The 17622-nt window shown below is 45.1% G+C and overlaps 1 protein-coding gene across 2 annotated transcripts in view; it reads left to right on the top strand.

Moving 5' to 3' along the window:
• The first annotated feature begins 7905 nt into the window (after window positions 1–7905).
• Window positions 7906–17622, top strand: part of Fam107b (family with sequence similarity 107 member B) — a 66953-nt gene continuing 57236 nt past the window's right edge. For both annotated transcript variants that reach the window (XM_028895090.2, XM_028895088.2), the window contains exon 1: window positions 7906–8063. The gene's annotated coding sequence lies outside the window, so the exon portion shown is untranslated. The remainder of the gene's footprint in view (window positions 8064–17622) is intronic.

The following is a 17622-nucleotide window of genomic DNA, read 5'->3' as shown; positions in this document are numbered from 1 at the left end:
CTACACAGAGAAACTCTGTCTCCAAAAAATAAAAAACAAACAAACAAACAAGTTGGAATGGATCATAGAAACTTGTAAGTAGACTGAGATATGTATGGACTCTACACTAGTCACTTGCAGTAAGAATTACAGAGATGTGAACTTCACTGTTCAGATGCAGATGTGGTTCATTCATCTCTTATTCTCAACTATGAGCTATCTTGATGTGTTCGACAGGATGAGCAGTTGTACATCACCCCCATCTTTTTTTTAAAACAGATTTTTCATTTTAAACACACAGGAAGACCCCAGGAAATCCTTCTTTTCTGGTTTTAGATTCATGTAAAGAAAAAGATGTGAAGCTCAGATCTTTGCACCATTCGGTAATTATTCAGTGACTAACAGCTGTTCCTCTTGATTCTTTGTGATATCGACAAATCAGAATGAGGATTTTACAAAGCCCCTTTGATTTTAAAACTCTAAACAGTAAAGAATAAGTGTCTCCTCAAAAGGAAATTAAATGTTTTAAGAAATACATATAGTAAATCTTTTGAAATTATTCAACTCTCTAGAAATAACGAAGTGTTCATTCATCTTATGGGATGTAGCTCAGGCAGGAAGCTTGTGAAATGCTCTGTAATGGGTGAGTCTTCCTGGGACAAGATTTATTTTTGTTATTATGCTATTAGCATATTTTGCTAATATACTATTAATATTTTAATGAAATGATTCTATTCCTTTGCTCACAAAAGTGATTGTTTAATGTAACAGGTTATCCTATCTGGCTTATAGGCTATAAGCCAATTCATGTATGCCATTTTTATCTCTTCTGAATTAGCTATTTGTCTTCTTGGTGTGACAACCTACCCAACAAAAGCAACTTAAGTAGGGAAGGGTTGATTTTGGCTCACAGTTTAAGTGTACTGTCTGTTATCATGGGGAAGGCATGTGGCAGGAGCTTGGGGCAGCTCCTGCATCCACAGTCAGGAATCAGAGAGCAATGAATATCACTGCTCAACTTGTTTTCTTCTTTTTAGTCAGTTCAGGGCCTCATGCTGGAAAATGGTAACACCCAACTTTAGGGTGGATCCTCCCACCTCAATTAAGCTAGCCTAGAAAATCCCTCACAAACATGCTTAGAGATTTGTTTCCATAGTGATTCTAGGTTTCATCAAGTTGAAAGTCAAGACTAACCATTAACGACTTCTAAGCACTATTTGTTTTAGAAGGCATGTGTGCACTGTCTTTGCGTGACAAACCACAGAACTTTTTACAATATATTCCACAAGTGAGTTCTATAAATAAACGAAGTCCCAGGGTGATAGCATATTGGGTTACAGTTATATAATAACTATGCCAAACACCCAATCAAAATAAGTGGAACATAGTGTATTCACATCACTATGCTATTTAAGCTATAAAATTAGGGTGACATATTCTTAACTTTGTTTTTTTCAGTATTCAGGTCAGCAGGGCTCAGTGAACACAACCGCATACTGAACTGTGGAATCTGGGTGAATGGATAGAAATATATTCAACTAGTTATCATTAGCACCAGCATCCTCAGACCTGCGTTTTCTGGTTTACGTGAGTCACTGCTGAACTCTGTGCAGGATACTTCCCCAAGGCTCCCTTCTAAAACATTTTATGTTATTTATTTCATGTGCATGCATGCCAGGGTGTACATGTAGAGGTCAGAGGACAACTTTCAGGGGTTGATTCTTTCTTTCCACCATGTAGGCTCTTCTAAAGGGCTCTTTATAGGAATGGCAAGGGGTGGAACAAAACACCTCCCCCAGCACAGCCAAGTGCAGACCCTTTCCAGTCCCCTGGTAACCACACACATGGTCAAGCAGTTCTCTAATGCAGCCCTGTTGGGTAAAACAAGCTCAGATCTCACTAGGAAACCTTTGTGGGCCTCCACAATGGTCCGACTGTCACTAGAGGCTGAGATGGAAAGCACGGATTAGAAGCACTGAAGAATTTGGCCAGTCCCTGCTGGCTTAATGGTATAAAGGGCTGTAAACTGAAGCAGGTGGGCAGAGCTGAGGGGTTATGAATGGCTCCTTATGACAGCCAGCAAGACCCAAGAACTTCAGGGCTCTGACCACAACACATGAGACCAAATGGGCTTAGAAGAGGACTGTAAGCTGCATGACCAGGTGGATGTAGGACGGTGAGGCACAAACCCTGTCAACATCTTGAATTATCTTTATGAGTTCTTTAGCAGAGAGCATAGCTGGGCTGGTATCCTCAACCTCTTAGTCTCCAGTAGTTTGCTTTGCAATTTTGGAATCTAATATGCCACAGATTGAATTTTAGATATCCACTGGGTTAGAACCCGATCAACCTTAGCTTATATCCTGTCTAAAGCCTTTGTTCTTTAGCCCCCTTCTCATTCTTGCCAAATAAGAAACAGACATATAGAAATCTAACATTTATGTCAATCTGTCAGTTTAGGACATAAGACCAATAATAAACTGTTGAACCTATCGTATGAGTTTAATGTACAATGGCAAATGGCTTTGAGCTTTTCATAACTTAAGAGATACATCTGGAGACTGCCTACCCCCCACTGTTTTGTTTTGTTTTTGTTTGTTGGTTTGTTTTTTTGAGACTGGGTTTCTCTGTGTAGTTTTGGTGCCTATTCTGGATCTCACTCTGTAGACCAGGCTGGCCTCGAACTCACAGAGGTCTGCCTGGCTCTGCCTCCGGATTGCTGGGACTAAAGGCATGTGCCACCACCGCCCGGCTTTACCCTCCACTGTTGTGCTGGGTAGTCTTTGTCAACTTGACACAAACTAGAGTCATCTGGGAAGAGGGGGCCTCAGCTGAGGAATTGCTTCCTTCAGATTGCATGGACTTGTTTGCTACACGAAGATGTCTATGACTAGAGACTAGCTTGGAATTACTATGTATATTTCAAAGTAGTATGAGAAGAGAGAATCTGCCACCAGTGATGAGTTAAAATACCATGCTGAGGGCCATGTGAACGAGGTCTGAAGTGTCCAAGCTGACAGGGTTAGTCAGCTTTGGACTTGGAGGGCACTCAGGACAAGCCAGCCCCTGGCCGACCTCCCACTGACAGAGCCAAATGGAAGCTACATGGGACAGAATTGAGATGTCTCAGCTGAGACTTGTCTACGCTACCACCGCACCATGAGAAAATTATTTATTTGAAGACACTAAGTTTTGACATAATCATTCTAATGTATTAGGTAATGGATGTAGACATTAGAACCTGATATGGATAAAAGTCATGGCTTCAACATATAATTTCAAAATGAAAAACTATGCTTTTTTGAATGAATTATTGACTCACATGTAGGAGACACAGTGAAGATTTAAGGCACAAAAGAACACATATGTCAGGCAGGGCGGTGGTGGTGCACGCCTTTAATCCCAGCACTCGGGAGGCAGAGCCAGGCGGATCTCTGTGAGTTCGAGGCCAGCCTGGGCTACCAAGTGAGCTCCGGGAAAGGTGCAAAGCTACGCAGAGAAACCCTGTCTCAAAAAACAAAAAACAAAAAAAACAAAAAAACAAAACAAACAAACAAACAAAAAAAACACATATGTCAGGATTCTTTCAGGGAATGTTTATGCTTGCCTTGTGCCTTCAGAACCCTCTTGGATGATGGTTAGGATGGTTTGCAAGATGACGTATAAGGAAACTGCCAAAGGACAAAAACAGCATGTCTTGATCCAAATGGACTGTTTTCTCTACTTTATGCTCCAAACGCTCACTTCGTTCTCCAGTTTTCTTTAGGACTCACTTTTAAAGTTCCCCCTTCCAATCACAGCAAATGCATGAGACTAGTGCCAGGTTCACAAGTTCCCTTTTGGATGAGTGCTCGAAGTTGGAAAACGACTACATATGTTCTCCAGTAATGTGAGACTATAGACTCTGTCACTGTGGTGGGCTGAGCGACTCAGAATGCATGTTAGAGGAGCTTTCCTCTGGTGTTCTATTTGTGATAGCCCGCCTGCCAAGGCCTACCATGACCTGATAAAGAACCGAGTCAACCAGAAATGAAAGCCATCGTGCAGCTCAGTGTGCTCGTAGGTCCTTGGTTTCCATGACATTCCCAGAGTCCTGTCCATGTTTGGACTCATCGTGGAGTGTGGAATCACCTGAGGGTACTGGACTTCTAGCTGTTCTCAGAAGTACCAGGTTTAGCTGCCCAACAACTACCAGTCACGCACCAGCTGTGGTACAGGTGCTGTGACAGATGTTATAAAGGAATGAACATAAATGCTACTAATTTTAAAGCTCTTATTTCCAGGGTCTACCCACAATGGCTCCAGGGAAAACCAAATTAAGTTGGCTTAGTTGAGCTTGCCTGGATCAGAATCCTCTGGTTCCCCAGGGTTGTGAGACATTTAGCTTCCAAAAGTGGATTTCATACTATCTGCTGTCAACTGAAAAAAAAAATTAAAGTAAATATTTGCTCTCTTTCTTATTTGTTTTTGTGTTAAAAGAAATGTGGGACCCGATACCACAGGGTAGGCTCTGAAGGCATCTATCTCAGACAGTAGAACAAATCGTATGTTTCCATTTCTTTGAGAGGGCAGGGAAGGGAAAAGCTGTGTGGTCACTTAACACATTCAGACACTCTGCCCAATGGTTGGCACTGTGGAAGTGTGTCCAGGCTGCCTTGGAGGGTCAAGTCAAGCACACTGGTAGGGTAGGGTTTTCCCAAAGTGAGACTCAAAGTCATGCTTTTTATATCACCTGGTCAGGCTGCCATAAAAGAACACCACAGATTGCAAAGGTATAAGTAAGACCCTTTATTTTATTTTGATGCCATTTTGGAGGCTGGGATGTAAGGGTCAAGATGCCAGGAAAGGTTGTTTTCTAGTAAGGTTTCTTGTTCTGGTTTCTAGATGTTGCTTTCTGTCTGTGTCTTCGTGTGTGTGTGTGTGTCCGTGTGTCCGTGTCCGTGTGTCCTCATGTGTGTTGGGGGTGGAACTGTCACTTTCCTTCCTGTAAGGTCATTGTGCTGGTTAATATTGATTGCCAGCTTGGTGGGGTCTAGAATTACCAGACACAAGCCTTTGGGTAAATCTGTGAGGCTATTACAAAGACTAGGCTAACTGAAGTGGGACACCCCACCCTAAACATGGGTGGCACTCTCCACTGGCTGTGGTCTGGGACTACATGAGAAGGAGGAAGAGGTTGAGCACTAGCACTCACCTCTGCTGGCTGGAACAGTGTGAGCCACCCGACACTCCTGTCACGTGCCTTTCCTGTAATGATCTCCTTGAACTATATGTCTGTTCTTCCTAAGTTGCTTCTTTCAGGTCTTTTGTTTTGGCAACAGGACAAGTAACTAACATATAGTCACCTTATGATCTAATTTAACTTGATTACCTCTATACAGGGCTTATCGCCAAACATAGCTCTACTAGGGTGAGAGTGGTCAGGATTTCAATTTGTGATGTTATGGGGAGTATAGAATCTAGACCCTAGCACTTCTTATAGGACACATGCTAAATTATGCCTGAGGATGTATAGATAAATATATATACGTCAAGCACAAAATGTGCTCAGGGAATGCATATTAGCAATGCAGTGTGGTAATTACAATGCTGAGCTCATTACAGATGGGAAGAATGAACCCATTCAATTAGTGCAGGTCAGGAAGGCTTTTCAGAGGAGCCTTAGACTCAGGGAGGCTTTTGGATCTGGGAGTGGGTAGAGGTATACCAGGCAGAGGCAGAAGCATGTGGGAGAATGTATGAGGTGACCTACTCACCATGACGTCTGGTGTCAACAGTCACAGAGCAGGGCCATGCAGCAAAGTCCTAAGTGCTTAGGGGATGTAGGGAGAGCATGCAGGCATGGTCCAGATTTCAGGGGAGGATGCTGTCCTCTGGAACACTGCTCTAAGCAGCTTGAACTTCACCTCGTAGCAGCAATTGGGAACCTGTTACACATTGGACATTGAGTCTATCATGCCCCTTCCAGGTCCATGCTTGCTGTGTGGCCTACAGCCAGTGGTGGTATTTTGAGGGCTATGGAGTCTTCGGGGTGTGCTTGTCAGCATCATCACTAGTGGTGGGCTTTAAAAATGTTAACTGGCCCATGGCTCTACTCTCACTCTTTTCTGCCCTTGGTCATGATGTAAGGAGTTACCATCAGACACACCAGCCACCAGGAAGGACTTAGACTTGTGAGCTGAAGTAATCCCTCCTTCCTTTGTTGCTAGCAGGTGTTCTGTCGAAGTGGCAAGAAAAGCAGCTAAAGCAATAGAGATTTTAGCAGCAGCAGCAACCGAGCAGTGTGTACTGAAAAGTTCACCCGGAAAGCAGGTGGGACACTGTGACGATGGTGGCCATGACTGGTTAAGACACCCCATCATACTGTAGCAACAGAGCCCAGAGGCAAGTGTGGTGCTACAGGTGAAGGGGGAAAGGGGTAGCTAGCCGTTTTAGTCAGAACTTAAGAGTTGACATCAGGGTGGGGAGGAGTAGGAATCTAGGCTGGATCCCAAGTTCTGGTGGTGACTAGGGAGCCATTATGGAGAGATGAAAGACCATGCAAGGCAGGGGTGAGGGGCAATGGCAGCAGAAGATGAGTGAAGGGCAAGCAGAAAGCTGCTCAGACTGGGAAGGCTCTAATATATAATAATGTATATATAATATATATAATTATATTATATATATTCTAAAACAAGTTGTTGGTTTAACTCTATGTGGAAGTAGCAAATAAAGATTGCAAAGTTATCATGATTACATGTCATATTTCAGACTAATATGAAGAGTGTAAATCTGGGGTAAGTGAGTCTATTGCTTAGCAGGCTTCCGGGTAGGGAGGATGGCTGGAGCTGGCTGAGGACACTGTATAGGACAGATACCTTTGGAATGAGTAATTTGCTCACTGAAATCCATTGAGAGCATTTTTCTGTGTGACTATGACCTAAGCTGTTTGTGTCAGAAAAGTTTCCTAATAAATAAATCCTTAGTCATCTTTGCAAAGGAAATTAAAAAGCTTTTGGTGTAGAACCATCAACCTGCTGGCCTTATTTTCCCCCGAGACAGGTCCTGCTTTTGCATCTGCTGTGACTCAGGTACATGGCAATGTTCGATCCTTTGGATTGGCCAGAGAAACATCTCCATGTAAGAGAGCCAGAGAATGAAAATCAGAGAGGGTTTTTTTAAAAAGATCAGAATCAGTCCTTCATTGAATTAAAGCCTCCAACTGCCCTTTCATGAGGGTGGGGAGGAAAGCCCGGGTCATGGGTTCTGAGCCTTCAGTTGGCTGTGAGTTTGTGTAAGTAAAACAAACTCCTTTTGAGTTTTCTTCCAAAAATATTTGGCAGGAATTCAACTGTCTGGAGAGAGACAGACAGACAGAGACTGAGACTGAGAGACACAGAGAGATAGAGAGAATAGAGAGAACACAGAAAGGAGGGAACACAGAGAGACAAAGAGATACACAGAGACACAGAGAGACACAAAGACACACAGAGACACAACGAGACAAAGAGAAAAGACAGAGACAGAAAGACAGACAGAGGGGCAGAGACAGACAGAGCAAGAGACAGAGGAGACACAGAGAGAGACAAAAAAGACACACATATACAGAGACAGAAAGATGAGAGAGCGCACACACAAGCCGGTGCGCAATGAATTTTAAAATGTGGACCCAGTGAACTTGCATCTGTCACCTTCCGTTCGGCAGGTGACAATTTTCCCTTCTGCCTTCCTGGTCTTCTTTCCTGGGTCCCCAGTGAACCAAAGGAAAGCAAACTACAGAGGCCCCTGCTACCTGACCCAGGACCCAGAGCACTCATCTCCGCCCACTAGGGCCAACCGGAGCCGAAAGCTCGGGGGGCGTGGCCTGGAGCGTGGGGCGTGGCCTGGAGATGACTCAGCGGCCCCGCCCCACCCCTGCCCCGCCCCGCCACTTAATTCTGACGCGCGGGGCCGCGGGTTGTGAGAGCCGCCCGGAGCCGGACGGGCTTCAGAGTCGGGCGTTGCAACCGCCGTCGGAACCGCCCTCTCGCCACCTCGGCGGCCAAGGTACCGGCTACCACCGCAAGCGGCGGAGCGCGCCGGGGAGCCGCGCGCCTTTGTGCGAGGTAGGCTGGCCCCACACTTACTTCGCACACAAAGACGAGGGGCTTGCGAGGCGGCCGCCCGCGGGGACACAGCGACGCCTGCCTGACCCCGGCCCGGGGGACCCTGACGTTGGCCAGCAGCGCGGGGTGGGTTCGCGGTCCCTCGGGCGCGAGCGGGCGGCCGGGAGCCGGATGGCCCGCGCCGCCTGGGCAGGTCGAGGGTGCAGGGCCCGGGCGGCGGCCCCGACCGAGGGGCGCTGGGGCGGAGGGGCCCCTGGAGAGGCGGGGAATCCGGGCTGCTGCTCGGCTCATTGTTGTCTCCTCGGCCCTGCAGACCCAGACCCCCGAGACCCTGGCTGCAGCGGCTGCGCTGCCCGCGGCCAGATGCCAGCCTCGCCTGCCCCGGCGGCTGGATGGGGTCAGCGGCCCGACGCCAGCCCCTGCCGGGCAGACAAAGGCGGGGTCGTGCTACTGAGAAAGGTGGTGGTGACAACCGTTTCCTTTCGGCAAGTTACTTTTCTGTGTCGGACTCTGCTGTGCCTCTTGGAGTCCTGTAACCCCAGGAGGTTGGCTGATGTCTACACACTAAGAGTCCCTATATTTTGTTTGGGTTCTGTGATTGCCTCCTCCAACAGTTCTGGATGACTGGGAGGTAATCTGATGCTTTAGAGCCAAGTTTTGACATGTGTGCGGGAAGTGAAGCGTCCCAGCTCTCTTTGAAATTTAGAGGGCTCCAGTTGAGAGGAGGAAGTGCAGACACCAACCATACCAGTCCCTTCTCAGAAAAAATTTTGTCCAGGACGGCTAAGCGAAGTTACTTGTTGAGAATGGGTGTGACGTTGAAGGGGCTAACAGAAGAACAGGATGGGGCATGTTAGACTTGATCTTCTGAATTTGAGCCTCCTTGCCAACAGGTAGGCCGCTGACTTTTTCTAGGCATGGCCACCCCTCTGTCATTTGGAAATGTTAGCTGTTAAAGTTGCTTTAAATCCGGTCAGAGGTGCCAGTACCCGTCTAGCGAAGATTTCTTAGTGTTTGTAGTTTCAGACTTTACACTTCCAATTATATAAGGTATATATTTGTGAAAATTTCAGCACACACACACACACACACACACACACACACACACAGAAAAAAGGTCATTCGTGTGGCCATCACCCAAACATACCCTGAGGATGAAGGCATGCTTGCTTCATTCATGGTAGGGAAGTGTGGTGTGTGTGTGTGTAGAGAGAGAGAGAGACTAAATGAATACATTACTAATTCCTAACCTTGGCATTTGTCTAAAGTATGACATTTAATAATGATAACTTTGCAATGTTCCTTTGCCACTTTCCCAGAGGATTAGACCAACAACTTGTTTTGGAATATATTTTCTCAGAGCCTTGCCAGTAACCACTTATACATAAGGGAGAGGGACGATGAAGGAAAAGTAATTTGCTCTGCACTTTACTGGAGAGAGCGCATCAAAAGGATTCATGGAATATACATATATATGCATATACATAGGTATGTGTATATACTTTGAATTTCAGGAGTAGCATGGACTGACTGTTTAAAAAGCAAATAAATCTTCTTCTTACTTTAAAAATATTCTGAGATTCATGAGAAATGCATGATGGAAAGAGCTCCTTTGTAGAAAGAATAGCCGTGGCTTTCCAGATGCATCCACACGTGCTTCAGACAGAGTTTGAGTCAAGAAAGTAAAATAAGTTTCCACTGTGCAGTGAGGGGTTTTGAGTGTCTAAAAAGTCACCCAGTTACATATTTGGCCAAATACTTGGATGTGTTTGTCATTACTTTTATTTTCCCCTTGTAAAAAATTTGATCTTTGAATTCTTTAATATGCAAAGTAAAAAGAAGCCTTTGAGATAGCCCTTTAGAAGCAGGGTGCTGAGGAGATGATGCAATAGTTTTTGAAGCCTGGAGACATCATAAGAAGGAAGTTGTGGCTGTGTGCTATCAGGTACATGGTTTTGTTGCTCTTCCTCCCGCTTGGAGTCTGCATCTGTACTTTGGGGTTCCTTAACCTGCATGCACACTTGGGGTAGTTGCAGGGTTGTAGTGACCCCTGGATGGAGGGCAGAATGTTATGTCTCTGTCGTGATCTGTGGTGTTTCCTAGTCATGGCACTTCACTACACAATAGAATCCAAAGAAAGTCCAGGAGGAAATCGCAGCATGCTCAGCTCTTATCTTCCATCCCTCCATGGAGCTGTGGACAGTGAGAACAACAACCAACTTGGACCTCAAGTCAGAGTTTGGAAGTTCTGTTCTGTTACATTGCAGGACGAGAGCCAGTTGTTGGAGTGTCCAGTATCAGGGCTGGAGAGTCCATTCCTGAAGTGGTTATAAGACTTGTTTTGTACTTGAGAGACATGCTCAGAGAAATCGTGTTCCTGACCTGTAGGAAGCCAGATGCTGTCGCTCAGTCACTCATTGCTTTGACTTTTGTTTAAAATGCGCAAGTAAGGTAGGAAGTGTCTTTACTGATTTTCTCTGTGCTGGTTAAGGGATAGAAGACAGCTCTTCTCACCAAAAGGGGGGCACAGATGAGGACTGTGGCTTAGTTATGGTTATTAGTGTCTAAATGCCCCATCCTTCTAGAATTCAGTGTGTAAGAGTGTTTTCAGAAACCAGACTTGGGAGTTTGGTTCAGTGGGATCTGGATTTTCAGACATATGTGGAAATCCATATTTCTAGAAATATGTGCTGAGTCTAGAAAAAGTGCTGGGGTAAATGAGGCAGCTTTGGGGCTCACTGACTCCACCCTGAGCGGGAGTGAAGGCCTATGTATGCACCCACAGCTATGTCTAACTTTGGCATGGTCCCACGAGAGCGTCCCATTTCCTTGGGTCTAATCTTTGCCTGGTCTTGCTTTTCCTGCTCGAAGCCATCTATTATTATTTTCTCTTTTCCTTCCTGTGGACCAAGTGCTGGGTCTTTTCCATCTGAACTTTTCCTCACCCCGAGGACTTGTGGGAATGCACTTAAAGGAATGGATGCTTGCTTTTATCCACCTAGCATCACGGGTTCTGTGCTTCAGCCGTGAGAGAAATACAGTTATTTGGGAAGCTGGCTTGGGTTACCACTTAGACATGGTACATCGATGGGGACTGTCCTGAGGTCGCTGGAGAAGCTCTGCATAGGTGCTCGGGGCCGGGCACAGAGTTTATTGTCGTTAACAAGACCAACGCGGCCTTTGTAGCGGGGTAGGCAAGGGGGATGTTTTAAGAGTTGTACCAAGTGACCCCCACATTGTTTAGTGGCTGTTGCTTGCAGAGTTGTAAATAGAAAGGAGCACTTTTTGATTTACGCTGTTCTAGAAAGAATGATTAAAAACCACAGGGCAGGATGGGGGTTGAGTTTCTAACCGTGTAAAGTCTGATGTGGCAGGCAGACACATAGAGCTGAGAGAGTATGAGTTGCCCAGGGCCTGCTGACGGGGGGCTAGCTGAACTAACAGGAGGGGTGCTGTGTTTCATCTCGAGTTTGACTGGGATGTTAGGACAGTCTCTAGTGTAGAATTGAGGAATGACTGAGAGATGCCACAGCATGTTTTCATCATCCTCACTGAAGGTAAACCTCAGGGCCAGCAGCCCTGGAAGCCAGTTAGAGTGACATGGTGTCCTGACCTGCAGAGATTCTGAGAAATGAATACTGGTGTTACCCAGAGATCAGCCGACTACAGCTGTGTTTCCTCCCCCTTTTCTGGAAATTCGATTACAGATGAAGAGGTGGCTAGAGGAGCTTGTGGGAAAACAGTGAGAGACTGTCTTCAGAGTATTCCCAAACTCGCGTGGGATGCAGGAAGGAAGAGGGGATAGTGTCAGGAGGACTGTGTTTACATCAGAGGAACGCAGGGCAGGGTAGCTCTACCAAAGATGTCACTCAAAGTGGAATATGTGCAGGTGTAAAGCTGGGCCTGTAGTTGATCTGCCCTCTGTAGTGGTGTGTGTGTGTGTGTGTGTGTGTGTGTGTGTGTGTGTGTGTGTGTGTGACACACTTGTGTGAGGGAGATGGGAGTTGGTATTGATGACAGTAATGTTCACTCCACACTCCCAGGCATGGAGGGCTGGTAGAGCATGCTGCGGGGATTAAGGAGGAACTCCTCAATCCTCACGCCTTGGGCTGCTGCTGATTAAGACCTTGCCAGTCAGGAGACACACAGAGAGCTTTAGTTAGGGAATTTGCTGAGCCCTCTGTAAGCTTCCTAAGAGGTAGCTAGAGGGAATTGTTAAGTCTTCTCTATCACAAGGTAGAATACAGGTTACAGTTTGATGGCCTTTTAAAAACTCACTTAACATTTTCATTATAGAGCACCGAGAGAGAGAGAGAGAGAGAGAGAGAGAGAGAGAGAGAGAGAGAGAGAGGAGAGAGAAAGCTTAGTTCATCACGTGCTTCCTGCACCAACATGAGACCCTGAGTTCAGATCCCCAGCACCCATGTAAAAATCCAGGGCCAGTGTCCGGGGAGGCAGACAGGAGGACACCTGGGTCATGTACGTCGCTGCTGACCACAGGCTGGGCCCTGAACTGCTGCAGTCTAGAGCTGATTGCTTGACTGAACCTTTATGGCTTTTGGCTGGAAAGCCCCTATTTCCCTCCTCCTCGGCTCTTTCAACCATCATTCTTCCCTCTGAGTCTGTGAACTTGACTCTTAGAGACTTCACAGAAATGCCGCCATGCAGCACTGGCCCCTCTGCAACCGACTGTCTTCACTCAGCATGACACCTTCAGGGTTCATTAAGGTTGTAGTATACTGTAGAATTTCCATCCTTGTAAGGCCAGATAGCATCTATAGTAAGTATATACCACATTTGTCCAAAACCGTTGGTCGATATTTTAGGTGTTTCCACAAAGCTTCTAGAAGAAAACAGGAAACTCTCCTAACATTGGCCTTAGAGATGATTTCACAGATGTGATACACAGAACATAGCAAAGGACTCAAAAGTAAATGGAAATCCCAGCGAAGCGAAAGCCTCAGCACAGCAAAGGAGGCTGTGAGCAGAGAGAAAGGGCAGCTGCAGAATTAGTAATGATTTGCCAGCCATTAGCTAAAGAGGGCTCATCTCCTAATCTGTCAAGACTTCCAGTACTCAGTAGTGAAACAGCCCAATTAAAATGGGCTAGGGATTGGAACCCGCATCTCACCCACAGCCTTGTGACTGAGAGTTTTAGTAAGGCCGTGTGTCACATGCTGGCCTAGGTGTGCTTGGAGAGGGTGAGGACTCTGTCCTTTTCTTCATCTGGCATCTCCTCTCATCATATTCCCTGGAGAGTTTTAAAGATAACCTGGTTGTGATATTAGAAATTCCATGTTGTATTCTATTCTTGGACTCAGGTTTGGCATTCTTCCCGAAGCGTCATAATGAGGTGTGTCAGAGAGGGCTGTGGGACTCTGACATCGATATTCATGAGTGTATACCCTCTGAGAGCGGAAGTGAAACGTCAGGTTTTTAAGGTGTCTGAGCCTGATGGATGCTAATGAGTTTATAAGACTTGCATACTCATAGCATAAAACCCCACAGCCCAAGTGAGCACAGGTTGTTTATGAGTGTCCAAGATAGAGACAGGAAAATTGTCCTGTGTCCTGGACAAAGTTAAGAATGTCACTTGGAGATCTCTATGTAGATGTATAATGTTCTTCCCCGGAAAAGTTGATGTCATTTGAAATAGGTGCAGCTGTGACAACTGCGTCTCCGTTTCCCTTCCTCTCTCCCTCTTTCTTCCTTTCTTTTTCCTCTGTGGTTGCACAGAGTAATACAGTGTGCTTGAAAGAGAGAAGCCTAGACTGCAGCAGCCCAGCTCACCATAAATTAGTGCATGTCTGAGACAAGCTGTTCAGCTTCCTCCTCTGTAAGCGGAGATCATTCCACTAACCCACCTCTCACTGTTACCTTCATGTCTTATACCTGTTGATGCCCCTTGTGACTATCAACTACTGCTATAGAGGACACCCCAGGGGGCTCAGAACACCAGTCATTCCTTAGGAGATGGTGTAAGGAGATAGGACTGGAGTGGTGAGGAAAATGCTCTGCACTTCCCATAGGTCCTGCTGTGAGAGGCCCAGTTCAGTTATTCTGTGCTTAAGGAAGTGGAAACATCATAGAGTAAAGTTTGATGTGGGCTGTTAAGGATCCTATATTCTTATCTGTAAAATACAATAATAGCACCAAATGCAAATACTGACAATATAATTACTACCAACTAACAGTCTTTGGTAGTGTCCTGTGTAGTAGACCTAATACTAAATGCTTTATGAAATTTGTTCATTCAGCATTAATGAACGCTGGTGTGTGCCAGTCCATATTGCAGACTAGCGTCTGGGGATAGAACAGATTGAAGTCCCACTTGTTTGGAGTTAGTGTGCTAATGGCCGATAGACAGTAAATAAATACAGATGAGCTATACAGCTGTGCTGCCAAGGGAACAAGTCTAGTTAGGGGCTGCAACTTGCTGGAGAGGAAGTGATGCTTTTAATAGGGCGAGGGTCCTATTTTGAGTTTTGAACAAAGGGAACAAGTGTGTAACACACTCTAGTTTGTCTGGGTAGAGTAAAGGGCCTGGAGTCCATGGGAGCTTGGGGTAGAAGGAACCACAAGAAGGCTAATGTGGATGGAGCCAGGTGGGCAGGCAAGAGGAAGGATTTGAGATGAGGTCCCATGATGAGGAAACTGGCTGATACAGAAGCCATGGGTGCATCCTAAGCAGGGGTGGAAGAGATGGCCTGTTTTCTGCCTGTCTCTCTGGCTGTAGAGAGTAGTGGTGGCTTCCGAGGATCCAACATAGATGCAGGAAGGTCAGTGGAAGTAGATGCTCAACTGTATCCCTGAGGGACTCCAGTGACTGTATGGAGTTGGTGAGAAGTAGCTGGATGGTATATTTTGAAGACGGGCCACAGCGACCTGCCAATGATTTGGATTGATACTGGCTAGTGAAAGAATCATGAGGGAGATCTAATTATGAGACCCAAGCCACCAGGTGAATGATGATGTCATTTACTAGAAGAGAATGACTGGCTGAGAACTATCTTTATAATGCACTGTGGTCTCTGAAATTGCTTTATTCTTGTATCACAGATGAGGAAGCCAAAGATTAGAGAAGCTGAGATGTTGCCCGGGAAAAGGCTAGGAGTTGGGATAGAATCCAACTGAACCAGTGCTTCTCAGCTCATTTTTGCTCTGTTCTGTCTATAGCTGAATGATGACGGCAGATGGGTGTCAAGTTTCATGGGAGCACTTTGGAAATGTGTCATTTTTTTTTCCCCCGTACACCTTTGTTATGTTCTTTGTTTTTACAGTATACTTTGTTGAAGTATAATTTACATTTCATCGAATTCACCTATTATCAACATACTGTTCATAGTTTCTCATAATTTGTAGGCTTCGCAGCCATCATCCCAGTTTGGTTTGAGGTTCTACAGTCAGTTCCCATTCCCACCTCAGCCTTAGGCGACCGCAGCTCAGAGTCTCCAGAGTTTTGTTTTTCTTTTTGTTTTTCAGGAATTTTGGACAAATGGAGTCATACAGTATAGCTATGGGGTTGGCTTTGTTCAGCTCATAAAGCTTTTGAGATTCATTCATTGTTTTGTAATTCATATACCATTTTGTTTGTTCGGTTTTTGTCTCTTTTAAGATAGGGTTTATGTAGCTCTGGCTGTCCTAAAACTCCCTGTGTAGACCAGGTTGGCCTTGAACTCAGAGACTAGTCTACCTACTTCTGCCTCCAGAGTGCTGGGGTTAAAGGAGTGCACCACCACTACCTGGCTTCATAATTCATATGCTTTTAAGGGGCATTCTTGGCCTTTCTTAGAATGATGTACTCTTTGCTGATGGGAAAAGCATCATTGGGATGTATCTTAAGATGGCATTAGTAAAAATCATAGTTAGTGTTCACCAGTACAGGACTCTGTTAACGTTGCTGTCTTTTGTGATCTTCTAGGAGATTCCATGAGGGTGGTTGTGTGCTTAGTGCTTGACCAAGGAGGAGTCTCGAGTACAGAGACACTAAAAAGCTTGCCCAGGGTGATAAAGCTAAGATCGAGTTTTGGCTTTGACCTTCTAGAACTGCCTCTTCACTGTGCCGATGAGCTCCTCTGACCCCATGTTTAAAGTTTGCACATTTTAACTTCAGGGAGGGCTGAGATTTCCAGTAGGGAAACAGGCTTGCAGATAAATCTGAAGTTGTAGCTTTAAGAACAATGTTTGTCCTAAATTTTCAGTTTGGCTTTACCATATGGAGATTATGGAATCTTAAAGTGGTCCTTTCTTGGGGTAATTTTCTTAGGCGTAGCATCAGAGTGGCACCAGATTAAAAGCACATAATTATGCCATTAGCCAGAGCTTGCATGCTTGAGCTATGTTTTCAATGTGGTGTTTACCAGAAATACATTTTTGTATGAAGTACCCTGAGGCTACTTCTGACTTAACTATTACTGGATGGAATTTAATTAGGCATCATACATTTTTAAAGATGATTATGTAATTGCATTAGATATTAATGTATTTTCTCCTCTTTGTGCCAATTGCATATTTGAACAGATTTTTTCCATCTATGTAACATTCCTATTAGAAGATTTCATATCCTGTGTTGCAGGAGGATTCCTTATATATCACAAATATTCTAAATTGTGGAAGATATTTTCAACAACTCAGTCACATCAGTAGCTTGGTAAGGGCTGGTCACATGTGTTTATCTGGGGTAAGCACCCATGAGCTGGGACTGTTGTACAACAGGGAGCTGCTTGGAATAAGGACACATTTTACGCCTAGATTTCACTCTTGGTTTCCGGTAAGACACTCTTTGCTAGTTCCACCTCTTTCTAAGTTCCTAAGGATGAAAGTGTAGCATTGTTACACCAGCTTTTCAAAGGTAGTATGCTTTCCATCTTTTAGGATTTTACCATATAATCTAGTTTACTAGTTCAAAGTCACAACTAAAACCCTGCATTTCTTTTTAGAATACTACATTTTAAGAAGAAAAAAAAAAACAAATTTAATTAAAAAAATTTTTCCTTTGACTTACCTTGTTTGAATTGCCAAGAGTCTGCCGGTTTTTTGTTTGTTTGTTTGTTTTGTTTTGTTTTCTTCTTAAAAGAGATGAGTGGTTGTGGTGCTACACACTGATGTTGGTGAAAAAATACAGAAATCAGATCCTACCCCAACTCCAGAGGCAGAGGTGGTAGAGTGGAGCCTTGTTTAAGATGCGAAAGTCTAAGTAGCCTTTTGGCCTCCCTTGTCTCCCGTTCTCTCAACGTCCGGCATCCTGTTCACTTCAGATCTGACTCCTCTGCTCCAAGAGCTGACTTTTCGCTTTCTATCACAACAAGTTTCAGATAAAACCCTGGGCTACAGACTTATTTGCAAAAGCTTCTGAGTGGGAAGATCTGCAAGTTTCCTCTTGGGGCATCCCCAGGACTGGCCCATGTTCTTTCAACCTCAGAGGCTTCCCCTTCTGAGCTGGGCAGAGCATACCACCCTTGCTTATTTCTGTTGCTAGGTCCTGCCCTTTGCCTGAGGGGTGGCTGAAGGTGCTGTTAACCGAAAACTCAGGCAAGATGTGGGCAAGACCAGAAATCTG

The sequence above is a fragment of the Peromyscus leucopus genome, chromosome 5, assembly GCF_004664715.2.
Source record: "Peromyscus leucopus breed LL Stock chromosome 5, UCI_PerLeu_2.1, whole genome shotgun sequence".
Lineage (NCBI taxonomy): Eukaryota > Metazoa > Chordata > Mammalia > Rodentia > Cricetidae > Peromyscus > Peromyscus leucopus.
Note: the sequence above shows the minus strand (reverse complement) of the source record. Positions and strands in the feature narration are given on the sequence as shown.